Source organism: Phoca vitulina, unplaced genomic scaffold (assembly GCF_004348235.1).
Source record: "Phoca vitulina isolate PV1807 unplaced genomic scaffold, GSC_HSeal_1.0 scaffold12, whole genome shotgun sequence".
NCBI classification, from domain to species: Eukaryota; Metazoa; Chordata; class Mammalia; order Carnivora; family Phocidae; genus Phoca; species Phoca vitulina.
Genome location: NW_022589715.1, coordinates 43,461,156 through 43,488,231, shown reverse-complemented (window position 1 = coordinate 43,488,231; position 27,076 = coordinate 43,461,156). Strand labels below are relative to the sequence as shown.

The following is a 27,076-nucleotide window of genomic DNA, read 5'->3' as shown; positions in this document are numbered from 1 at the left end:
TGGGAACCAGAAGTTCTGTCAAAGTGGAGTTTAACACTTAGCCTTAAGCAGCGGGAAAGGTCCAACTTGGGAAAAAACAAAACAAAACACAAAACACATTTGTCCATTAAATCTCTCCTGACATCCTTTCTTTTCTTTTTCTCCCCACAAAGAGTTTAAAGAGACAGATTTTGAATTTTGTTCTTTGGACATAAAGAGGTAAAATCTTAAAAAAAAAAAAATCCAACCTGCCCGATGATTAAGAATCTCCCATGTCTTACCCAAGTTTCACAGAACTTCTTCCATTTACATTGATGGGGTTCAACAGACCCTACCCCAAAGTTTGGCATTGTGGCATAGTGACTATCTTAAACTGAAGGAGTCTGAGAAAAGAAGCAGGAAGGTCACTCAGGAAGGTCCTCCCCTCTTTGCCCTTCTTCCCTGAAACAGGTCATAAAAAGGCCCAGTGAAAGGTCCCCTCCCTGTACCAGAGGGGAGGAAGATAGTTTAATCACCAGAGGTAATTGAAAAACTTCAGTATTCCATCTGTAGAGGGAAAAAACCCAGTTCTTGCCTAATGTGGGTCTTTATCCCTGTGAGTGTCTTCTTTATGACTCACATAAAACATTTCATTTCTGGTCACCAAACATGTGGAGGTTTTTTCCCCCACACCAAGCCATTCTCTGTAGCACCGGCTGGGTGTCCTATAATTTAATTCAATTCTAACATTATCCAAACAGAGCATCAGTCCCGCAAGACTGCCTCCCATGTCAAATGCTAGTTGCAACCCCAGGTTGTCATCTGTGCTTCTGACCAAATGGCTATAAATGAGACGTTCCCTCAACCTCCTCCTCAGGTTCTATTAACTTGCTAGAGGCGCTCACAGAACTCAGGGAAATACTTTGCTTGGCAGTCTATTAAAGGAAACGACATGGATGAACATCCTGATGGAAGAGATACACGGGGCAAGGGATGTGGGAAGGGTCCAGAGCTTCCATGTTCTCTCTAGGCGGGCTACTCTCTAATACCTCTACATATTCACCAACCTAGAAGTTCTCTGAACCCTGAACTTTTGGGTTTTTATGGAGGCTTCATCACATAGATATGGTCGATCATGAACTCCGTTTTCATCTCTTCTCCCTTCTCAGGAGAATGGGGGAGGAGAAGATGGAAAATCCCAAGCTTCTAATCATGACTTGGTCTTTCTGGTGACCAGACCTCCTCCAGGAGTCCACCCAGAGTTGTCTCATTAGAACAAAAAACATTCTGGGACGCCTGGGTGGCCCAGTCAGTTGAGTGTCTGCCTTCGGCTCAGGTCATGATCCCAGGGTCCTGGGATCGAGTCCCACATCGGGCGCCCTGCTCAGCGGGGAGCCTGCTTCTCCCTCTGCCTGCTCTGCCTGCCCCTTCCCGTTTGTGCGCACGTTCTCTCTCTCTGACAAATAAATAAATAAAATCCTTAAAAAAAAACAAAAAACAAAAAACATTCCTATCACCTAGGAAATTACAAGGGTTTCAGGAGTTTGACGTCAGGAATAGAAATTAGAGACCAATATTAGAAAAAGAGGTGTACCTGGTGTTGTTACAACTTAAGAAATTACAGGAGTTTTAGGATCTCTGTGCTAGGAACCAGGGGCAGATACCAATATATATTCTCTATTATCTCTCACCACAGAAGGGGAATTTGGGGCTCAGAAATTTTATTTGCTCATCTACATGGGACTTTAAGCAAGATTCAGTGAAAGAAAAATTAATGATAATTGTTTCAATCCTCTCTTTCATCCCCAACATTCCAGTGGCCACTCAAAATGACTATTTTTCTAATGGTGCAGTGTAACCAGGGGATATTTTAGGGGTGACTATTTCTATAAAATTCTATTCTCTTTCTTCAGTCTTACTTTACATGGTGCTTTCTGTCTAAACCATCAAGGTGTTAAAATATATTAGGACAAGTTGAAATCCAATGAAAACAAGTGATACATTTTAATAAGTTTTTTTAGGTCACTGTCTTGCAAACACAACTCAAGCTATATTTTTCTGTCACATGGAGAGATTTCAACATATTTATAGATCAGTGGAGAAACCTATTCACAGGTGTTGCATTTATTTTAAATTGATTTATTAGAATTATTTAAACGACAATTTGGCATTGCAAAAAAAAAAGGAATGAAAATTTGGGTGTTCTGGTGAAAGATGGTAGAATGATCATACTTTCCCCCATTTTTTCTTCCCAACCAACTGGTTTATTTATTTATTTATTTATTTATTTATTTATTTATTTATTTATTTATTTTTTAAAGATTTTATTTATTCATTTGACAGAGAGAGACACAGCGAGAGAGGGAACACAAGCAGGGGGAGTGGGAGAGGGAGAAGCAGGCTTCCCGCGGAGCAGGGAGCCCGATGCGGGGCTCGATCCCAGGACCCTGGGATCATGACCTGAGCCAAAGGCAGACGCTTAACGACTGAGCCACCCAGGCGCCCCCAACTGTTTTTTTTAAAGACAAGAAGAATGGGGGAAAAAATCTCAATAAAAGTAGGAAGGAACCAACCTATGAAGACGTGCTTCCAATTGCCCTGAAAATTAGACCTAAGTAAAGGACAAAGCTACTAGGTTAGAGGCCACTCAATTGGTAATGGGCAATGGAGTCTGAGCTCCTCAGAGGTAAGTCACACAAGCCCAGGCACCAAAATGCTTGGAGCGGGACAGCTGGTGCCAGGACAAATTGCAGGAGAGTTACTGAACTGGGGAGGCATGTCTCAATCAGGAAATACACAGGTTCATCCTTTCGCATAAAACAGATTACAAGTTCAACAATGTGATGGGGAAAAGTAGATAATAAAAGCTCTCACTTCGGTCACCTGAAGAGAAGTAAATAATATCACTGCAGGTAAGCCCTGTGACATCAACAGTTCACTGTGAACCTGCTAAACAACTACCCCTGGGAGTAGAGACAGCCACAGGGACAGGTGTGCTGATAAAGACAGGTAATGAGACAAGAGATGAGAAGGAAGCTGACTGCTTCCTCAGTCCTCCCTCCCTGAGTTTCCCCCATGCCATCATTCAACAAAACTTGGCCCTGAAAACAGAAATCCCCAGTGAAAAATTAGAGACAAAAAAAAGCAGTAAATCATTATGACCAAAAAAAAAAAAAAAAAAAGGCAAATGAAGGATAAACACCAGGAAAAAAAAAAAAATCCTGCACAGTTTAGTTAAAAACTATGGACACTAAAGTCTCCATGAAATCAAAAGAAAATATGGATTCTCTGAAACAAGGGCTAAAAGAAAATATGAAGGAAATAAAAATAGGCTAGAGGAGAGCAGGGAAGAAAAAAAAAGAGCAAATAAAACTATGACAGAAAGCAAATCCTCTTTAACAGTTAATTCTTCCTTTTAGAATGGGGAATCAATAGAACCTAAAGGTTATATTCCTCCAATAAAGGGAATGGCCATGGTTTCTGCAAAAGATACTAGGCAAAATAAGCACCGATTCTTTAAACACCAAGAATATCATCACTCCATTTCTCCTGTGCCTTTAGAGTTCTTAAATAATTGAAAGTGAAGTTACTGGACAACAAGGTGATCTTTTACGATGAACTACCAAATTTAGATGTCAGAGTGATGGTTTGAGAAAAATCTAGCTCTGTAAAAGTGAACTAAGCCAAGATTTAAAAACAGCCTTTGATGCAACAGATTGTCTTTGTATGCTTACCTCAGCATAGAAGTGTGGCGCATGTTACAGAATTGATACCAAATAGCTAAGAAGCCTTCATATGTTTTGAATGACAAGGTATTGACCATGGTTTCTACAAAACAGGCTGAGCAAAATTTAAAAAAAAATAAAACAGATTCTTTAAACACCAAGAATATCATCATTCCATTTGTTCTGTTCCTTTAGAGGTCTTAAATAATTTTAAGTGAAGCTACTGGACAACAATGTTATCTTTTACGATGAACTACCAAATTTAGATGTCAGAGTGACAGCTGAAGAAAATTGCCTGAATGGAAAATAAATGAACAGCCACAAAGTAAACCAAGTCTACTTGCCGAAGCTTTGTGTTCTTAACTAGAAGGATGATTATTGCAGCAAGAAGCTATAGCTTATAAAAATTCTATGAAAATCAATAAAGATTTGCAGACTGTAACTTCAACAAAGATTTGATTTGTCAAATATTAGTCTAACTTGCTTTATTTAGCGCATGCATTGGATTTCTATAAATACCAAAGACAAATATTCATATTGACATCCAAAGGCAGTATTTTTAAAAATCGTTTTCAATATCCAAAGTTTCAGACTGAAAATATTCCTATGCACGGCTGGTGGTCCCTCATAACAGCATTCAGAACATTATTGTCTCTGCCTTGACCTTTACTCAAAGGATCGGGTTCCTCACCTAAACTTTCTCTTTACCTTATATGTTAACATTTTATTATTCTAATTAATTATTTATTCATTGAGCCCCTCCTAATTGATTTATATGTCTAACTGCCATCCCATCTTGGTGAAATTCACTCCTTAAGTTTAGGTAAGTTACAGAATCTTTGTTTGCTCTTAATAAAGCTCCTTTAAACTTAAAAGGAAACTGGATAATCCTAGCCTCCTGGATTTGGGGTAGCTAGTTTCCAAAGGAACATATTAAATATTAGAAATGAATTTGCTGTGTAACTAGTTGTGTCAAAGGCCATGTTTGTTTAATGTGCCCTGCATACCGCAAAATGAACCACTCAAACCACTGGACTTCGTGATGACACTGATGATCCTATTAGAGCTTAGTACTACTACCTTGGAAAAAAACAAAAATCTGCAATTTTACTGGCCAATTCTGGAAGACTAAATGGGAAAATGGAAATATTTAAAGTAAAATGGCCCATGTACTCAAGCAGTGCTTGCTCAACGACAGAAAGGGGAAGACACTCAAAAAGAGCACAAAGAAAAAGGTTTCCTGATGCCTGTTTTGATTTTAAGGAGGGGGTATGTATCAGCAGCTCAATTTTTATATCCTTGTAGACAATCCTTCACCTTATGACAAACAACAGCTGTTTTTTTTAAGTACATAAATAAGTAAATAAATAAGCCTAACACTTGTATTCAGAAGATACAAGTAGGGCACCTGGGTGGCTCAGTCGTTAAGCGTCTGCCTTCAGCTCAGGTCATGATCCCAGGGTCCCAGGATCGAGTCCCGCATCGGGCTCCCTGCTCGGCAGGAAGCCTGCTTCTCCCTCTCCCACTCCCCCTGCTTGTGTTCCTGCTCTCGCTGTCTCGCTCTCTGTCAAATAAATAAAATCTTTAAAAAAAAAAAAAAAAGAAGAAGAAGATACATGTAACCAAGGAGTCACATGAAAACAAAGCCTGCTATTAAGAATTCTGACTTTCGGGGACGCCTGGGTGGCTCAGTCGGTTAAGCGTCTGCCTTCGGCTCAGGTCATGATCCCAGGGTCCTGGGATTGAGGCCCACATCGGGCTCCTTGCTGAGCAAGAAGCCTGCTTCTCCCTCTGCCTGCCTCTGTCTCTCTCTCTCTGATAAATAAATAAAATCTTAAAAAAAAAAAAAAAAAAAAAAGAATTCTGACTTTCCCTCAACTGGAAAAAAATTTGGAGCCTAAGACTCTATTTTGCTGCTTTCTGGCTTTCTTAAGAACATAGGAAGCTCATACTGTTTGGCCAACAAGAGCTCAAAAAGGCTCTGAGATTCTTTTTTTTTTTTTTAAGCGAGGCACTTGTACAAATGCAGTGTCCAGGCCATATTTGTTTTGAGCACTGAGCTCAAAAGAGAAGTTAACAAATATACTTCATTTTAGAAGGATATCCTCATGACAGATCAGAGCTGGGCTGCTTTTGTAGCACACCCACTAAAACACAGAGCGCCTATGTCACAGTGTTGTTTATCTGCTTACACAACTCCAAAATATAGATTTCTGGGTGGAGGTTCCAGGGGATGCTTCCATCTTTGTTTTTCTTTACGTTTTTGATGCAACCCTCAATTTGATCCACATCCTTCTATACAATCTACCACTATGAGAAATATTTATTTAACACACTGTTAGGGAAAACAAAAATAAAACCATCATGTGCTGGGTGGCAGTTAAAATATTAGCATTCTTTTTTTTTTTTTTTGGCTTATAAACAATAGAAATTTATTTCTCAGGCACTGGTTATTCTGTGGAATCTGTCACATGACTCAAAATATCAAATAATATTGGAGTCATACACATCGATCACGGATAGTGAGTGCCTCCTATAAAAAAAAAAGTCTTAATGTACCATTTATATTCTGAGAGAAACAACTTAAATTGGGCCCAAAGGATCAGAGGGGGCCACTACATTTTGTGCATAAAAGCTCTCTATAGGGCTTTGTATTTACATTTAATAGAGAGCAGCCTACTAAAGTATGATGGCATTTATTTACCATGTCAGAAAAAATTTTACAAAAGCATCAAACTGAAAGAGACAATGCAACCCTACCAAGCAAAAGGCCACTTTGTGTTCAACAGTACAGCATAGGGTGGCATCCAAAGACAGTGTGGGGAAATGTGACCAGATTGAGATAAGCAGTATCACCAAGACTTCTTGGAATAATTCTAGTAAGAAATTATTTAAAAACAAAAGAACTTAATGATGGCTCACCAGCCTGACTGATCATTAAAAGAATCTAGAAGTAGTGTTTTAGTTACAAAGTGTACTCTGGAAATAACAATTCCTAAAATTAAGAATGTCATGCTTATCCAATTATGCCACAAGCCATTCATTCACCCTTCTTACCAAGTTCAAGTTTCTCTGCCCTTATTTTACACTTCAAGATTTGAAAGAATATGTGTTCAAAGAAACGGCCTGATATCTGTCACATCATTTGTCAGTGGCTATCACCTAACATGTTCCTATTCCCTGGAAACCACTCTTCAAATCATTGGCCTGTCCAAAATAGAAATAATGGTGTTGGTATTACTGCTTGTACCTTATCCACCAAATGACCCATCAGTTGCTTGTCAAATGACACAGCCATCTATAAAAATATACGAAGATACTGGTCATCATCAAATTTATAATAATATGGCTGTTAACATTTTACATTTGATGAGAAAGTAGATCCAAACTAAACAGTAACAGTTTAAAAGTTATAAAATATATCAATATGATGTGCATCTTAATAATGAGCACTCAGCAAAATTTGTTGACTGTAGTGGAGAAATATTCAAAACTAGAGATATTCAAAGAAATATTCAAGTATTCAAAATATTAGATACTCTTATTATTAATGATAAAAATGTGGTCCTGGTTCCTTCCCTAAGGAAGGAAGGGAAAGGTCACCTTCTACAAACCAAGAGCTTAAAGATAAACTGTACTAAAAAGAACCAAAAATATTGTATGCATTTGATCTCCTTTTCCACTCAAAGTTAAACTCTTTTTGTTGTGTGCCCAAGGATCATGATGGCTATGAAGAATTATTGTTGGTTGGGTAAGTAATTAAAAGGCCATGATTCATTAATTAATCTATATGAATCACATATGCAACAATTCTGATGAAGCTTTTTAAGTAAATCAAACTGAAAATGTGTTCTGCCATTTTATAAAAGACAGCCACAATGCCTTAAATAGTAATTGTTTATAGACTACTTTGAAAGATAAAATATTTGCTTTATAGCTATTATTATTGACAATGTAGCAAGGATCATTTTTAAATTAGTAGAGATAATAAAACATTAAGTGATTCATAAATTACAACAGAAAACAGAAAAGTTAAAGTGAACATAGGTTGAAAACGTCATTATCTCAAGAGATTAATTTTAAAATAACTTAAAATGGCAGTTACACTAAGCCACTTACTTTTTTTCTTTTTCTTTTTCTTTTTTTTTTTAAAGATTTTATTTATTTATTCATGAGAGACAGAGAGAGAGAGAGAGAGGCAGAGGGAGAAGCAGGCTCCCAAGGAGCAGAGAGCCCGATGCGGGACTCGATCCCAGGACCCCGGGATCATGACCTGAGCCGAAGGCAGACGCTTAACCATCTGAGCCACCCAGGCGCCCTAAGCCACTTACTTTTAAGTGTTAATTTATCTTGGAAATTTCAGGTTTCCCTCCCAGTTAAAAAAAAAAAAAAAAAAAAAAAGCTTTCTACAGAAAAGCTAAGCTTACAAAGCAGATATATTAGAAGCCAATTATTCACATTACAAATTCATTATTACTTTACAAAATGATTCTTAATATGATTGCTTTAAATCAATACGTTTTCAAGTTGTAAATCTCCTGAGATTTTCTGAGGCTGCCACTTATCAAAAGCATATTAATCACATGGCCATGTGGCATGAATCATGATGAACCTTAGCCTTTGGGAGTCCAACGGGCTGGAGTTGAAAGTGCAGCTCTGCTCTGCTTAGCCATATAATCTCAAGCTGTACTTAACCTGGTGGAACCTCAGTCTCCTCGTCTATAAAATGGGAATAATAAATATCTCCCCCTGCAGAACACTGTGAAGATAACCTATGACAAATAAGGTACATGGTTAATAAGTGGTGACGACTTTGTTAATATTAAATCACAGACAATACCATAATTCAAACTCTCTGAGGCACATTAATTTGTAGTTTGGGATCCCTAACTCATTATTCTCGTAAATCCAAAGAGGACAAAAGATTCTCTTCAGAGCCTTTCCTCAGAAAAGACTATATTGATTAGGAAAAGGGTTTTCTGTTTGTTTGGTTGTTTTGCTTTTTGTTTATTTTTTGTTTTTAAGTACTGGAGATTTAGAATACATTTTGAACAAGTGCAAGTTTGTGTTAAAAATACCTATTTTGGGGACCATGTTAAAGAGGGGCCAAGGTAAATTGCATCTTTTTTATTTTATATTAAAAATCCAAAATGGTAAGGCACCTGGGTGGCTCATTCAGTTGAGCATAGGACTCTTGGTTTCACCCCAGGTCATGATCTCCAGGGCCGTGAGGTCGAGTGCCCCCACTTCAGGCTCCGAGCTGGATGGGGAGGGTGGGGAGCTGGAAGTCTGCTTGACTTCTTCTCTCTCTCCCTCTGCCCCTCCCCGTTTGTATGCTCACATGCACTCTCTCTCTCTAAAATAAATAAATCTTTTTTTTTTTTTTTAAATCCAAAATGGTAAAACAACATCAAAACCTTGTTTCTGTGTCTTGTGCTGGGAACATGTATCTGCTACAGAGACCCCTGGTGAGTGAAAATGGCAGTCTGTTTAGATTTAAACTCTATTTTACAATCAAAGTAAAGTTACTTTTTTTAATGGGCTATGGAGTATCAAATGAAAGAATACACAGGAAAGTATCAATGAATTGGTAAGTATCATATAAATATTGGATACTATTAATATTAATGATAAAAATGTGCTCCTGGTCCCTGCCCTAACGAAGGAAGTGAAGAGGTCCTCTTCCACAAACCAAGAGCTTAAAGATAAACTGTTTCCAATTAACCCAGGAATTTAGATTCATAAGAACCAAAAAAATGAGATCTACTCATCCTGATGAGCACTGAATCAGGTATACAACTGTTGAATCACTATACTGCATACCTGAAACTAATTAACATTGTACATTAATTGTACTGGAATTTAAAAAATAAAAACAAAATAAAAAACAAAATAAAGCACCCCTCAAAAAAGAAAAACATAAACAACAAACACCTGTTGTTAAAAGCATTTTTTAATTAAATTAAAAATAATAAAAGAGATCCAACTGTCTCGAATTCATTAGGTGGTGCACTCCTTTAGAACTTGAATTTGCACCATGGTCTACAACTTCCAGTGTTCAAATCATAAAGCAAAAGTAGTTTCTATCCACAGAATAAAACCCAAACTCTTTCTCAAACATCTTTAAAATAAACATATCAATTAAGCAAGAGTTTTAAATTCTATTTGGCCTAAAGAAAAATATGCATTACTATTGAGAAATTGATTCCCCTTTTATCATAAAATTATTTACCTAAAGCAAACTTCTATTTCATACCTGAGGTGTGAGGCACTGATACATTTAATCAAAATGTTTTTGAGTTATTATTTTTTTAGTTTTATGGTCTTCTCCATCTGTGTTTTATACTCACATTTTTGGAACATTAAGTGAGAAGCAGGAAACAGAAGATGTTACTGGAAAGACAGGCAAAGCCTATGTTACAAAGAGCTGTTACGGCACACAAAGGATTCTGAAATTTAGGACTTAAGTGATGTGAATCCACTAAATCGTTTTAAGCCAAGGAGAGAAACAGTTATATTTAATTTTAGGCGCATCACTCAGCTGATAATGTACAGTATTTTTTTTTTTTAGATTTTATTTATTTGAGAGAGAGAGCGCACAAGCAGGGGGAGCGGCAGCAGAGGGAGAGGGAGAAGCAGGCTTCCTGCTAAGCAGGGAGTCCAATGCGGGACTCGATCCCAGGACCCTGGGATCATGACCTGAGCCGAAGGCAGACGCTTAACGACTGAGCCACCCAGGCACCCAGTACAGTATTTTTAAGTCATTCATCACAGCCTCATACTAAGATATAATTCGAAGTTTGGAATACATGGTGTAATTTGGGTCATATTGTTTACTTTCTATTTTTATATTATCTCCTTTCATAATGTGAAGTCAGATGAATTCTTTGAAAGTATGAATTAATTCCAAGTAAAACCCAAGTTAACATTTCTTCCACTGTTTGATGACTATGTGGAGCAATAAAATTAATTCTGAGTAGGTGAGACCAACAGAGAGACACATGTTTTAAGTGTCAGTAATTTATCAATTAACAACACTATCAACCTAATCTCACTTTGAAGACAAAGAGTAACCAGATCAACATCTTCTTTGGCTTAAGCAAGAAAGACCTCTTTCACCACAGATACTTGTTTAAACTCTGAGTCGTGGCTAATTGATCTGTAACGGAATAATATAAAACTCACCTATCGCCCTCTATTTTTGAGAACTATAAGCTGTGTGAAGCAAGAGGCAAACAGTGTGTGCCTTCCTCACTGCTGCCCCAACAGCCTCCTGGGCTGCCTAGCACACAGGGAGGGTGGAAGGAATAAAAATCGGAAAGAATTGTCAAATGAGATAATGAATGTGGAATCCCTCCACGGACTGCAAAGTATGATACAAGTGCTGTTTGTCTATTCTATAAATAGTCTCTAACTTCTCTTAAACACCCAGCTTTTAGGATACTCTAAAAAGAAAATGCTTTTTCTTCAACAAAATAAAAGCAACTGTTCCTCAAGATTCATTTAAGTATGCTGATGGAAATGCTTCAGGAATGAACGAGAGTCCTCAAACTTTAGCCTGTTTGTAATCTTAAACATCTTTCTTGTTAAAAACACAAAATGCACTTGCCAAAATGAATCAGTAACTTCCTTTTCTGGTGCAGAATTTAAGACTTTAATTTGAACAAGGAAGCTGAATTTAACATTGGATGTCCTTTAGGAAGACTGAAGAATGCACCATCTTTACTTAATAATTTGCCATTACTCCTTATATGGAAGGATATCTGGTGTCCTATATATGTGTGATGATTTTCCTTTTAAGTTTTTTCCCTTTCTGCTATACATAACTGCTATATATTTGTATATGTGAGTCTAGAACCAGAGCTTATGATTTAATGTATGCTCTCCTTTGCAATACCTACAGTTTCTGTCCAAATACCTCAACAGACATCACCAGTGGCCCCTATTAACAGGGCCTGTCTTCTTACTCAGTCTCATCAGAAACTCCAGGCTTATTGTCCTCAAGGCTGGATTTGGACAACTCTAGGCAAATGCCTTAAGTTCTCCCTCCTTCCATCCCTTTCTCTCCACTCTTTCTTTGCCCCTCTCTCTCCTTGTTCTACTTCTGATCAGAGCAACTTTTTTAAGACAAATGTTTTCCATCCTTTCCTCCCCACACAAAAAAGGAACCTTAAGGGATGCACAACAAGTAGTATTATGGGTTGCTATGACGCTGAGCTTTCACTGCATATGCAAAACTGAGAGAGTGCTTTCCTGTGGAAATCACAGTGCTCATCTGATACAGTACTGATGCAGCAACCTTTGAGGATTCTCAGCTATTGAGGAAGGGTAACAGTAACATTTCAGTTCCTTAAAAGAGTTCTTTCTCCCAATGCCTCAAGGTCTGTGCCTGTGCAGTACCACTGGCTTGGACTTTCTTATCCAGGACTTCTCCCCTCTTTGCCTAATGAACTCCCACTCACCCAGCATATCACACTTTATTTTTATTTTTTTTAAAATATTTTTTCTTTATTTATTTGACAGAGGGAGACACAGCGATAGAGGGAACACAAGCAGGGGGAGTGGGAGAGGGAGAAGCAGGCTTCCCGCCGAGCAGGGAGCCCAACACGGGGCTCGATCCCAGGACCCTGGGATCATGACCTGAGCCGAAGGCAGTCGCTTAACAACTGAGCCACCCAGGCACCCCAGCATATCACACTTTAAATGACACTCCTCTATGGAAACCTTTGCTGGCCTCCCCCATGAGATCAGAGTCACCTATTATGTAAGTTTATAGCATCCTAAGTTCTTCTTCTTTGACACTTCTGATGGTTTTAAAATTGCTATGTATTTTGAATTTTTTTTATAATGGCTGTGTCCCACAATAGGTATAAATTCCATAAGAGCAAAGACTATCTTTTGTTCCCCATCATATCCCCAGCACCTAGAAGAGAGCCTACCACAGAGTACACTGCAGCCAGTCAATGCTTTCTCTCCACTCAGTTCTTACCCACCAACAGAATTCTAGCTTCCTGCTGCACCTAATACACCTCCTTCCACTCAACATAGGAAAATCTGCAGGATGAGGCAAGAGATTATTGTTTTATATAATATTTGATATTTTAAAAACAAGTAAAAGATTTTTTTTTATTTTAAAAAAGATAGAAGGTAATAATTTAAATGTTTCAATATGCAAAAAAAAATCTTCAGAAATAATTTCATGGAATTTCACTGTATGAAATGTGTCTATAAATTTGGTGTTCATTTTACTCACATTCACTTGCTAGGGCATTATATATTTTTAAGTCCTTCACTTACAGGAAGACCCATATAAAAAGAATTTCAAAAATACCCATATAGCTCATCTTTCAGTAAACAAAAGCAACTGAAACAGCTTGAAAAAACAGCAACACATGATAAAATGAAAAACTCTGAACTTGCAACTGTTATGAAAAGTAACATAGAAAATTTTAACCAAAAGCTGCCTGAGCAAAGGTCTATCTCCAGTAGAAAATATATGGAAAACAACTAACCAGTGTTCTAGTAATGGAAGGAATCAACCAGACAATATAGAATACCCTAATGTATAAATTTGCCATAAATGTTATTCAAAGGGGTAGAAGATGAAATGATAAACCACAAGTACCAGCCAAACAACCAAACCAAGGAAAACAAAACAAAACAAAAAACCTAGGAAAATTTCTTACATCCTATTGTTATCTCTGTGAATACATTACAAAATCCTGAGGAAAAGTGATTGCTGTATAATTGAAAAGATGCTTCAAAGAGTTCCTATAAATATATATGAATTCACATTATCTCAGAAGAAGCATTAAGATAAAATTAGAGTTTGAAATTCAGTGTTCTCTTGATAATTGGGAAATTATTTTTAGCCCCTAAGAAATAGCGTGGCATTTTGTACTAATCTCATTGCTGCTTCTGCTTCTACCTCTTCTTAACATCATCATCATCATCATCATTGTACATTAACTTACGTTGATTTTGGCATTTAAGTGCAAAGGATTGATGAATAGAACTCCCTATGTTTTAGTGAAGTTACTTTTCAATTTATAACCTTCTAAAAATCACGATCACCCATAGGAATAGGCTTATAAACTACTTTGCCTTTTCATTTCATTGAGCTAGAGCCTCACTACTTTTTTTTTAAAGAACAAGTATACAAATAAAAATAATCCAGTTGACTGAATTATTCAGTACCTACATGTTCTGTGCACTTACGTCCCACATTTAATATCATTCCTATACTTTCCTGAATTGAATATTAATCAGATACTGTCTTTTCTTTCTACATTCTTCCCTCAACATGATAATGAATGTATATTTAAACTTTCACTATGGTTTTTAATATATCTTCAGTATCAGTAAGCATGGAAAATATTATGAGGGAAGTGAACCAACAACGGATAAAGATTTGTTATTGTTGTCTTCCAAAAGGGTGTTTACATAATTTTTATTTTAGATGTTAACCAGTATTTGAAGGAATGTTTTCTTCTTGACACTGCTCAGAGCTCACATCGTCTGAGTATTATTAAGCCTTCTTTCCCTAAGATAGGAGCTGCAACAGAGGGAAGATGACTAACTATAGCATGTCTCAAGATAAGTTTGCTTCATACTATCTGACTGTAGGGTGCAGTCATCACTGGGGCACAGATGGATTATAATGAAATAGTCCGGTCTCGGTTTCTGAATGTTATCATTCTCATAGTCTACCACATGGTCGATAAAACTACATTTTAAACAAATGAAAATAAGTGCTAGTTGCTGATAAGATTCAATTTCCCATCAGTTACAGCTTGCTTTATTCATTTAAGAAGCGATATTAAAATATTATTTCATATGTATTAAATTTTTTCCTTTGACGACCCACAACTATTTCTAGACTATCACCTCCTGATACATTGATCTATAAATGATCTTGTAAAATGAATAGGCACTAAGGAGCTCTCCTGTTGGGGTAAGGACCCTGAACTGGTAGAGGGCGGAGTGCAGAAACAACAAATAAAATAAATACAAGTATGTATTATTGGTACACAGTTTAAATACGTGTTTGAAGATTTACTAAATGTCCAATCCAAACAAAAACTCAAAGAAATCTTTCTCTTGGGTGTTCGAACAGTATGTAATTATGTTGCATCATATGAATAAACTTTTCATCAAACACTTCCTGAATGCTTATTTGCTAGGAGTTGTATTTAATAATGGGACTAAAGCAGCGGTTGCCAAGTGGGGGGCAATTCTGCTCCCAGGGAACATCTGACAATGTCTGAAAACAGTTTTGGTTGTCACAGCTGGGAGAGAAGTGCTACTGGCATCTAGAGGATAGAGGTTAGGGATGCTGCTGAACATCGTACAATACACAAATCAGAATTGCCTAGCCCCATATATCAATACTGATGAGGTGAGAAACTCCACAATAAAGACATAAGGATGATTCAGAGTGGCATAAAACTGAGAAAGAATAGCTTTTAGAGGGCGTGACTCTACCAATCCCAGTGAGAAGAAACAGATTCCTAAACTAAAACAGTCAAGGTTAGAGTGAAGAGAGAGTCCGGTGGAGAAGTTTTAAGGAAAGACCACAACCAGACAAGATTCAGTGATGGAGTAGCTTTGAGACAAGTAAGAAAGGTGAAGAAATCTAGGACAAAGCCTGGATTTCTGACTTTGCTGACCTAGTAGTGGTGACTGTCAATACATGGAGAAACGGGATGTAGAAGGTGACACAGGACTGAATAGAAAGTTAGTTTGGTTTTGGAGATGTTGAGCTGAAGAAGATTGAGTACATTTAAACAGAGCCAGTTGCTAAGAAGGTATGAAGGAATAATGAATGTATAACTCAACAGAACTCTAAAGTTGAGGTTAAAAAGCCAGGGACTGATCATCAAATAAGTTGAAGTTTTGCACATTATCTATTTATTAAAGAGATAACAGGGGGGAAAAAAAAGAAAAAGAGAGATAATTGTCAGATGTCTTTCTCACAATGCAAACAAGATGTCTGAAGTTGAGTAGCTTCATTTCCCCTACGATGGTGAGTTCTCCCCTAGGACAAATATGCAATTTGTGGTAGTAATGTGTTGCTCTCCCCCCTCCAGTATTATTCTCCACAGAAATCTTCCCTTATTCACTACTGTCCTTTTACATTAGTGTGTGATATAAATCAAGACTGATAGAAGAGACATCTTATTAGCAACCAGGAACTGTTTTGATGTATTTGCCAAAACTCTATATTATTTGGCTTCTTTGCTGCTACATAAAGTGTCATTTCACTGTAATTCTAAATGCAATTTAATATTAGCTATGAATTTTCAGAGCAGGGTTAATTAATTAAGGTCTTAAATTAAACTGAAATACATATTGCAAATATATGCATTACAAACACATTTATATAACTTATAAATAGCCATGTATATAAATTACTTATCTATAAAACATACAGCATCTCACTGTTACTGATTTCAAATAGAATCAAGACACTTGAATTCAGTGCATAGGAAGGAAATATGATATCTGTGCATTCCATAATCAGCTAACCTTTGGCAAATTCATTAATTTTTTACAAGAAAAAAGGCAATATTCAGAATTCTAAACCACAAATGGTAATGTTTCCTGAGCCAACCCAGTTATTATTAGTACTTATATACTGAGAAACAATTAGAAACTAATTTTTAAATGAAATAGGGAGATGCTTTTAGAAGACAATAAAGGAAGATAATTAAGTACAATAGTGAGAAAACAGTTTTCAGATTTGTTCTGAAGAAATAGTACCAGATATTGTCCCTAATGCACACATGCATGGAGAAGCACAAACTCTCAAAGTTCACGTTTAGACCCAAGAAAGGAAAAATCAACAAGAGAAACTCGTTGATGCCAGATAATTGATGACAAATAAGCAGCACTTCTTTCCTCCTCCCAAAAAGGTTCAGATGGCACTTAATTATTTCATCTACCCAGTACTTTAATCCAAAATTGAAGAAGACATTTTTCACAAACTGCCAAATACAAACAATTTATTCAATTGGGTCTGCTTCGCATGAGTTGTTCGGTAGTTAACAAGAGAGCAAGAAAATAAAGATTTTTAAGGGTCACATTTGCCAAATATCCTCTTTAAAAAGTATGGGTGGTTCCTTGATACAACTGATCGTCATAACATCAGGCCTGTGCTTGACTGTAATCATTAAAATTCTCCTATCTGAACATTCCTTCTGATTAATAACGGAGAAAAGTGTCTGCAGGAAGATAATAAGATAATGCTAGTTTCCTGGGTTGTCAAGCCAGCAGGGCAAGGGGATCTCAGTGAAGGAGTTAAAGACACGGGTTTCACATGCGCACCATAAAGCAGAGAAGGAAGGAGGCAGTCTTTGGGTGCCTGATAATCTATGGCTTTGGAGTCAGGAGGGCTAGTTTGGAGCAAAAGAGAAATAGATTTAGTTTTTAAAGAAATAAACAACACTAGCAAAATCAGATCTCCTCTGGACAAAGCGTGGGGCCAAGAAACGCGTGCAGTGGTTTAGGAGGGCTTAGCCTTACGCAGTTGACAGTCTGACTGACTAATGAGCACTTTCTCCAAATGAGGCTGGTGCAGGAACACTTTCCAGGGCTGCGTTTTATCTCAAGGCCCATTTGCCTGCAGCTGAGGTACTATTAGCAGTCGAATGTGGCTGTAATGTAGCCACGTGACATCAGAATAGTTCTATTTCTAGAAAGATAGCAGAGAGAAACCCTCCAGTGTAATCATGCCAGTGTACACTTACGGTAGGCGGGAAAGGGATTTTTCATTTTGCTCCTGGAGCTGAACCGCCAAAGTTGAAAGGGAAAAAAAAAAATAAGGCTCTGAATTAAGGCGTAAAAAATCTGATGTTGGGAAACACGGGCTCCTGTGCTTTCCTACTCCCAGGAAGTAAGTAGTTTCAGCAAATAATCCTGTTTTGTTTTGCTTTACTTGCCCAGACACATGTATCCATTAAAGCATTCCTCTCCTTCAAGTACCAAAATGAAATATGTGGAACTATTTTAAAATAAGGAAGGATTTTAGCTTAAATTGTCCTCCCAACTGCTTGCTTAGGCACCCATTCTATGTGAGGCATCAAAGGGCATTTGGCCAGACCTGGAGAAATAATTAAACAGGCCATACTTTGCCAAGGAGAGAAAACAAGTTGGCCAGATGTTCAACGTTGCCTTTGTGACCCATAAACCTACCTCTAGAGAGACATTTATCCCTGGAAGTCAGGAACCCCCGAAAAGGCCATCGTTCTATGAGTCACACAGGAATGTCCCCAGTACCAGCTCGGAGTAATTTAACCATGCCGGAGACCTGCCGAATTTTCAAGAGATGAATATCCTGCTCTCTCAGACATATTGTTCTGATATTTCTTCCACGAGGGCAAAGTCTCTAAATAAATCCAAACTGACTTTTATTTGAAAAGAGCAAGTGTATTTGGTGTGTCCAGCAACTTAAGTTACAGGAGAAATAAATTCTAGCACCCCGTTTCAAATCTAAACAAAGGGGCCTCCAAAAGACTTGGTATTTACAGGGCCTGCAGAGCCTTGAGTAAGCATTTTCACGGCACCCACAGAAGGTTCTAATGCACAGCATTGCTGCTCCATCACCAGCTTATTAAACCTTAATGGGACTTTTGAAATGCTTTACACCAGAGCTGCAGATAACTCACCCACAGCATGGCTCCTGGAAGCTGCCTCGATTCTGCAGCCACCCTGCAGGTTACCAACCTTCCATGTGGGAAATTCCCCAATGCTAGTGTCCTCATTGATGTCAAAGGTCAGCAAACTAAGGTCATGGGATAAACCATCCCCTCTTTTTGCATTGCTGGTGAGCGAAGAAGGATCTTCACACTTTTAAATCGTTGAAAAGAAAGAAAAATATTTTGTGAGATGTGAAAGCTATGTAATACTAACATTTCAATGTCCATAAATAAAGTTATATTAGAATACAGCCATGCCTGCTCATTTAAATATTGTCTAAGGTGGCTTTTGCATCCAAGCATCCGATGGCAGAGTGGAGTAGTTGTGACAGAGACCTATGGCCTGTAAGCCTAAAACATTTACTATCTAGCCCCTTTAAGGAAAAAAAAAATGCTGATCCTTAATTTAAAGCATCATCAGTCATTTTCAACCTTTGACAAGTTCTGAAATATATTAATAAAAATTTAAAGACAGGTTCCATGTCAGTCTCTGCAGCCCTTGGTCAGAACTGATCACTACCTCACAGTCAGGCCTGATGCCCCCATTTCAGAAAAGCATTCAAGAGTTCTGGGTGGGCTTCCCAAGGATCAAGACCACAAAAATTATGCCTTTAGAAAGTTCAAGACTGACGTAGGTAATGTGTAGCTAAAAAGTAATATGACAGGGGCGCCTGGGTGGCTCAGTCATTAAGCATCTGCCTTCGGCTCGGGTCATGATCCCAGGGTCCTGGGATCGGAGTCCAGCATCGGGCTCCCTGCTCAGCGGGAAGCCTGCTTCTCCCTCTGCCTCGACCCTGCTCATGTGCGCAAGCACTCCCTCTCAAATAAATAAGATCTTCAAAAAAAAAAAAAACAAGTAATATGACAGATTTTTTCCCCATGAAACATACCAGAACCTACAGATCAAAATGAATATTGTTCTCTTCAAAGCAGACACTTTGAAATTTGTCGCGAAGAAGCTACCGGTGCCCAAACGATTGAGAGGACGTCTCTGACACTGCCTGCAGGACCTCTCCTTGGATTGCCTCTTACATAGTCTCAGTGATGCCAAATTTGGGTCCGTTAAACTTGGATCTGATTCATACTTTTTAAGTCATTTAGAACTATAGTCAGTGAATAAAAGAGAGAAGCACATTGCCTGGAATAGAAGGGGACACCTCAATAAATATTTGTGGAGTGACTTGAGCTGGCTCAATATAAAGCAAGGCTATTGCCGCTTACAGGAATAAAAACCAGCTGAAGACAACACATATAGCCATTGTCTGTCTCTTAAGTGTACAAAGTGCCTTCCATATTCATAAACTTCTTTGCAGGTAGTGGACATAGGGATTCCTCGTGCTAACATGCTTGTCCTGTCTAGGAGAGATGTCACAAATACACCACACCTTAGGCCAAGGTAACCCTCCATAGGGAAGAAACAAGGGAGGCAAGGATCTATGAAGCAATACGGCAGAGGAACTCCATCTGCTGGAATTCTATATATTGAATCCAAAGAGAACATCTCTGAAGGAAACACAATACAGTGGTATAAGGAAAGGAGAAACAGAGGAAAGGCGATAGAGGAAATGAGAAGTCAGTAGAAACAAGTGAGGTCATTAGGAGAAGTACACCCTCAGAAATCAGAGGAACAGGGAGATGAGCCGCCCGAAAAGTGCCCTCTCTGAGGTAGAAGGAGATGGTAAAGTGACCAGTTCATTTAATTTGCTATGATACTTCAGGCATCATGACCATGTTCTAGTTCTTTATAATGCCTGGCTGAGTGGCTACTGGGAAGGTTTCCTATATATATTTTTTGCATTCCCATTTCTCACAGTAACCTAAGTGGGTCTCCTCCTTATAAGGAAAAAAAATCTGTGTCCACAAAAATGCAACTGATTTACTAAGCATTTAATAACTCGGCTCTGACATCAGAAGCAGAGAATTCTAAAACCTCGCTGAGTAGCATCAGCATCTTTGTATTAAGTGTGTATAATCCTAGGTAACTTCCTAAAAGAATAACATTCATTGGGACCCTCTGATAAGATTTTTTCAAATGGGTTTCGTGATTTTATAGCCATCCAGCAAATGTGTCATTTTATGAAGTACAGTGAGAGCAAAATAATTAATCTACAATACTTCAGAGAGTGACAAGACAGTCCAAGTTAGCAGTCAATTATCTGTACAGCAAATGTACATTATGTCTAATTTCTACTATGCTTAAACAACAATAACAATAGCAAGTGTATTTACAGTATCTGGAAAGAGTAACAACAGAAACATTTTATAGATTTCTCTTATAATGCTTTGTATTCTGTTATAAAAAATAAACTTAGATAGCAAATATTAATTTATTCATTCATGTGTTCATTAAATAAGAATACACCATATGCCGAGAACTGAGGACAAGTTGGATAAGACATTCTCCTCATCCGATAAAGCTCACTATGAAGGAGAAAGATGCCCGAATAGATCAAACAAGAACGTGTCCAGGAAGGTCTCGAGCAACTGCCATGGAGCCACCAGATGAACCACGCAGGACCTGCCCACCCGCCGAGGCTGAGAGCGACTGGGACGTGGTGAGGGTGTTTTGCAAGAAGGGCCTACAGCCACCCAGGCCAAGTCGAAGCAGGCCATCTTAGCAGCTGAGAGAGATGTGGAGACTTTCAAGAAATGGGCCACTGGCCAGAACAAACAGCATTCGATCACCAAGAATATGGCCAAGCTGGACGAGGTGACTGAGGAGCTGCACCACGACCAGATACCCTGGAGGTGGGCAAGGGTTCCAGCAGGGCCAGCAGAACAAGGGGCTGACTCAGAAGGACTTGCTGCTGAAAACCAATGAAAAGCAGCGGGTCACTGGGGACAACAAGAGTGGACCAGCCATTCCTAATAACCAGGTTCAGGGCAAAATTGAGAGAGCTATGAGCCTCAAGCTCCAGGGGAAGGATATCGGGAAGCCCATCGAGAAAGGGCCAAGGGTGAAAGGAATACAAACCTTGAAATCAGTGTGTTCTGGCTGATCTCATCTGGCTGGTTCCCCCGCACCACCAGCGCCAGTGTGGGGCTCTTCACGTGGCTGAGCAGAACCCGGGACATCAGCCCTGCCAGGAACCCCTTCTACCCATACCTGATGTCAAACAAAGGATGTCAAGCAAAGTATTACTTCTCCTGATTTTTTTTTCCGTCCTATCCCTGGTGTCTGCCCAGTCTCAGGGTGGCTCCCCAGGGAAATGTGAGTGGGACCACCTCACGGTTGGCGGGACTGCGGGGTGGGGTGGCCTGATGTGCAAGAGAAGATGCTGTCTCCAGTCTGGCTTTATTTGTTGCCCTTAAAAAAAAAGAAAGAAAGAAAGAAAGAAAGAAAGAAAGAAAGAAAGAAAGCAAGCAAGCAAGCAAGCATCCAGGAGGTATGGGATATCTAATCCTGGGGGGGTTGGGGGGGGGGTGGTGAGGGGATGGCAAGAAAGAACAGTGCTTGAGCTAAGTCAAAAGAATAAGGCATTTCCTGCCTTGTTGGGGCAGGCTGATCTCTGGCTTGATAAGTAACATACATCAAGATCTTCTTACCAAAAGAGCATCAGTACTGATCAGTGAAAAGAAGATCCTGGTGTAATAAATCCATTCCATTTTCAGAGAGTCCCTTCAATACACAAGTTCTTCTGGGAAGATTTAAACCTCATGTCTTCCCAAGTAAAACTTTATCCCTAGGAATTGATGAAGGAGAGGAAAGCAAAACTCCAAAAAAAGAGGGAAGAGGAATGGTTTCTTTGGAATTACTGCTTGGTCCAGTCCTGGCTATGGACTTGTAAGAATTTAGATTTGACAAAATATATTAACTATTAGAAGTACTTTGTATGACTAGAAAGGGTATCCACATTCTGTGTTTCTGTTTCTCATGCCCTGATTGTCTGTCTCCCTACCCTTCACTGGGTACAATAGTATGTGGTGTCAATTAATATGAGGTCTGAATCTCATAATTCCTGCTAAACTTTGGATCAACATTACAAAACACACCATTAACGCAGATGACCATCTCCTAAATTTGTGCTTTGATTATAAGGAGCAAGAGAGCTTGTAGAAGCCAATAAGTTCCATCCCCACTCCTACAAAAGAGACTCAGGGCAAATATGTTTACAATGGAAGGTCATTAGTTAATATTGTCATATTTTCTGTATTTCCTGTACCTAATACTAAATGGAAAATCACAAAGTAATGAGAAATAGTACATAGTTGTTCAATATTACCATTGTGGGAAAAAAAATCTGTTCACTAATGCAATTACATTGAATAGAAAGAATATAAACAATAAATTTGAACTTGTACTCCAATACTGTTGAATTCAATCTTGTCCTACAAAATGCCTTTCACAAATGTAGGTTCTGAATTTTGTTTTATTCTGTCATTGCTTAATTTACCAAATTCCAGACAGTCTTTTGGGAGATTTGCAGACTGACTGACTTCAAAAGGCAATCTGACAGAAATAACTGGAAATTTCAATGAGGATGAAGATTACTCTGTAAGGAGTGAGCAAGTCAGTAGCCATAAGGGAATTTCTCACAAAACCACAATGCAGACCGCTTCACAAATAACTGAGCAAATCTTAAAATTTTATTGCACTAAAAGACAATTGGGAGAGAAGACAAACCCCCACTTACTTGTAAAAAGCTTCACTAGTTTATATCAGAGTAATTTCCCTGGAATTCACCCTAAACTTATTTGAATAGAGCAACACCTTTAAATCAGTCTTAATGGCCAGCATATGCAAAACACAGAATCACTGCTTTATAAAATCTATTACTCCAGATGCTACGACTAGGTGATTTTCCTCAGTGGGCAACATTTCTAGGCAGACCATGTTAGCAATACTCACCGTGACTATATGAAGATGAATGGGATGCTTAGGTTTCATGCCTAGCTGATATACAATCATTTTAGATAAATTATAGATTGATTACATTTAATTATAGAACTACCATACTCATAAAGGATTCCAAGCCTTTGTCACTCATCCATCTAATTTTGTTACACAAGGGAAGCATGGGAGAGTATGTGAGGGAAGAAAGTGCTTCAGAAATGACTGACTTCATGCAACTACCACAGGAGTTGTGCTTGAGGTCTTTGATGATGAAGGACCATGGAAAAGACCTGAGGAACCGTTTGGTGATGAGTACACCTAAGAATCAATGTTTATTGGATTCCATATAATTTCTTCTCTTAATTCACAGAGCTACCTAGTAAAATATATTTCATTGTCTCTATTTGACAGGCAAGAGAACTAAAGCTCAGCAAAATTATACATAATTTGCACAAAATAAATGTGACTCCAAGTTCAAATGTAGGTTTGTCTTATTTCAAAGTTTACATTCTCTTTCCATTCTACCACGACACCTCACAATAGGAGCCTCACGTGTCAAGAACTAATAGAAACCTGGTGGTAATTTGATTGAGATCTGACTAGTTCCTGGGATAGCTAGATATACTATAATAGAATAATTAAAACTGCAAAGTGAAATGATTATAATTGTGATATCAACTATTGACCTAGGTACAGAAGAGAAGGGTAATTTTTCCCTGCAGTGTTGAGGAAGACCTCCCCAAAAGATAACAATTTCAAATGGGTCTTGAAGGATGATGGGGAGTTTGATCATATCTAACGGCAAAATGGGCAATGTGGGCAAAGGATTCGACGAAACAAAAACCAGGCACTTGACTTGCTCAGAGAAGTAAATACTCCAATGTGGCTCAGAGGTAGTTTTCTCCTTGCTCTCCCCCTTTCTTAATTAGCACATCTCAATTCTTTAGCCTTTCCCAATGAACTTAATTTTATACCAATGTTAGAATTAATAGAAAAAGGTGATCTTGAAATGACAACTGACTCAGTGATGAAGTCGCCATAGTCCTGACATGGCAAAGAACTAAAACAAAGATTATGACAAGTCTCTCTGATGCCTTTCTTCAAGGTCCCCATGTCTTTACCACAGGAAAATAATGTTGTTTCTTTCAAGGCACTGGTTTTTCAATGAGGAAATAATAATAAAAAAAAAATAACACGAATGGAATAGAAATAATTAAATATTTAGACACTTATTTGTACTCTCTTCTTGACTTTCTTATTCTAAGCAACACTCCTACAGGAAAACGTGCCTCAGTTGATATGTTACATTTTTTTTGAACATTTGTTGGGAAATCCCAGGGACATCTTCAGTGAGAAAACCTAAAAATTATATGGAAACCCAGGCTAGTAATCAAGATTCCTGTTAGCCTTTTGCAGTACCTCTCCAAATTTATGGAGTTCTTTATAGACCAACTTGCTAAATCACCAACTTAAAATATCCACAGAACCTGAGAAAAATATTTCACCTGCCACTTCTTTTCTCCCCAAGAGAGAAATTCTCCTCTCAATAAACAAGTACCTTTCTATTGAATAGTTTCTCAGACCTAGCTTCTAAAATTTCTGCTGAGTATACCACTTCGATAATTTGTTACATAATCTATTTACAATCCCTTATTCTACACATAATATTTGGGAAATGAATGTAGCATAGTTGTCTGTGGATATATTTCCTGCCTCCTGCAAGATTCTTAAAACTGATTTTTATGATTAAGGGGTGTCTCTGCTACTAAACCAAGTCACTCAAACTTTCCTTTTGAAATGAACATTTATTTCAGATAATACATGCTCTCTATGGGTAGCCTGTCCACTTTTCACATGTAATGATCCTGTCTTTTGTAGATATGAAATTTTCAAAAGATACTGGCATACTGCAGGAGAAAACACCATCCTTTCATTATGTTCAAAATCGATCTGACTCTGAGCTAGCACTTTGGGTAATGGGGCTACATAATCATGTAGACCCTTTCAGGAAATGGCTTATTTATGGATACACACACACGCACACACGGAAGATTTCACACTTCTGGCTTTATACAATTGTATTCTCTTTTCCTTTCCGATATGTTTCCAAAGTAGGAAGGCTGTAATATACGGGAGGGCTGAATTTCTACATCAGCTAGAAATCTGTTGTCTGCTATATATTGGCTCTATTGATGATGCATTAAGAGTACGTTTATTCCCTATCTGAATCCAGTCCTCACCAACAGATTTGTACGGTTCTCATTTACTGAATGAAATAATACTAAAGATGGTTTAATATCCTTGTCATTGCCCAATGTTAAAAACAAACAAACAAAAACACTGACTTCTAAATTTATTATTTAAAAAATCTTCATTTTTCCTGAGGAATTGGTGTATTTTTTCCTCTTGGATAATAGCTTAGTAAGTCTGCATGTGTTTCTTCCACTTAGTAGCTCATTATTCTATTACAATTTCAATAAGTAAATCATATTCAGTACATAGTATGAATAACTAGCTCTCATTTTGAAAAAAAGATGAGTTTCTTATTATTTCAACTTGTTCCTTATTTTCAAAAAGATGAAAGAGAAATGTGGCTAACCTTACAGCCACATGAAGCAATGAAAACAGTCTAACTAACTTGCTGATCTACTTTGCTCCAGACCTTTTGAAATGGCTATGTTTTGAATAAAACCTATTTCCTTAGGCTAATAAACAATCTATAATCCATTAAGCCTTTATGAACAAATCTAAGGCTTCTGAAATTAGTGCTTAGGGAAGAGAAAGTCAAGTAATGGATTTCAAAGAAATATGAAGGTAATTAAAGAAGACCAAGGATCAAACTCTCATCACCATAATGATTCCTAGAATAGAGCCTTCCCAATGGCCATTTGGGAAGTTTATGTATTACCTAACCTAGAATATGAAATGAGATAGCGAGGAAGAAGGCAAGAAACAACATTTTTAGAAAGGAGTTGGGATAGAGCCAGAAAGGAAGAAAGAAAGAAAAGAAAGAAAGAAAGAAAGAAAGAAAGAAAGAAAGAAAGAAAGAAAGAAAGAAAGAAAGAAAGAGGGAGGGAGGGAGGGAGGAAGGAAGAGAGAAAGGGAAGGAAAGGAAGGAAGGAAGGAAGGAAATCAGAGTAGTTATTCTCTGAAAGAGTGAATAGCTTTAATGGATATTTGTTAGCTAAAGAGAAATCAGGAAAGTTAATATTAACAAAGGAACTGTGGGTTTTGAAGTTTAAAAACGTCATTTAAGCCTGAAAGTTGGGTTAAATAAATTTTGGGCTAAGACCGCTCTGATCCTAGTGATGTCAGAAGTAACTTAGTTATAAGTAATGATTTGAGTTGTATTTATGTTCATATGTCTGAAAAATGCAAAGGTCCGTTTCTCCCATGTATTTGAGCGTAATACAGAAAATCAGCGCCACAATCCACCTGCTCTGGGTAGGAAAGCCACAGATAAACTCACATGGAGTGAGCAGAGACTGAGAATTGCCCTAATAAACTTTCACCTTTGTTTCCATTGCACAAGTAACAAAACTTTGAGCTGGGCACATGGCCATGCAATATATAGAATTTTCCAGTCAGTCCTGAAGCTAAGTGGCTATGTGGCCAAGTTCTGACAAATAAGAAATGAGCAAAACTGATGGCACTTCCAAGTCATGCCCTTAAAAGGGGACTGGGCTTCTCCTTCCCTTCCAATGAGAATATCTGCCTTGGACCAAGCAGATGAAGATAACCTGTTAGGGTTATTAGAATCGAAAGACAAAATTCTGAACTTTCTGCAGAGAAAAGCCACCTCATTCAGATTTTATTGCTCCGAGTTCAGATTTTATGACTCAAACTTTTTTTTTTTTAATTGA

General features: G+C 38.0%; 1 protein-coding gene and 1 pseudogene across 40 annotated transcripts in view; one reads left to right on the top strand and one right to left on the bottom strand.

Annotated features, from left to right (window-relative positions):
- Positions 1–27,076, bottom strand: part of NRXN1 (neurexin 1) — a 1,121,375-nt gene that overhangs the window by 337,871 nt on the left and 756,428 nt on the right. The window lies entirely within an intron of this gene.
- On the top strand, positions 19,201–26,215 carry LOC116636352 (annotated as a pseudogene).